The sequence below is a fragment of the Penaeus monodon genome, chromosome 25 (assembly GCF_015228065.2).
Source record: "Penaeus monodon isolate SGIC_2016 chromosome 25, NSTDA_Pmon_1, whole genome shotgun sequence".
Lineage (NCBI taxonomy): Eukaryota > Metazoa > Arthropoda > Malacostraca > Decapoda > Penaeidae > Penaeus > Penaeus monodon.
The window spans coordinates 3,259,091-3,259,291 of record NC_051410.1 but is presented as its reverse complement, the minus strand read 5'-3'; positions in this window follow the sequence as shown (position 1 = coordinate 3,259,291).

Sequence of the window (201 nt, the reverse complement as noted above, 5' to 3'; positions counted from 1 at the left end):
CTTTCCTTTTGAAATGACCCATATTTTCTTCAGACAGAGCGTACGAACATGAATGTTTTATACTGAAACCTTTGGTGCTGGAGATGGTGGAAACGTATTCCAATGTGAATCAGGTTGATGTGAAAGGGACACAAAGAAATTGTTTTAATGACTTAATGTGATTCTGTTTTTTATATGCATATGCATATATGTGTGTCTATG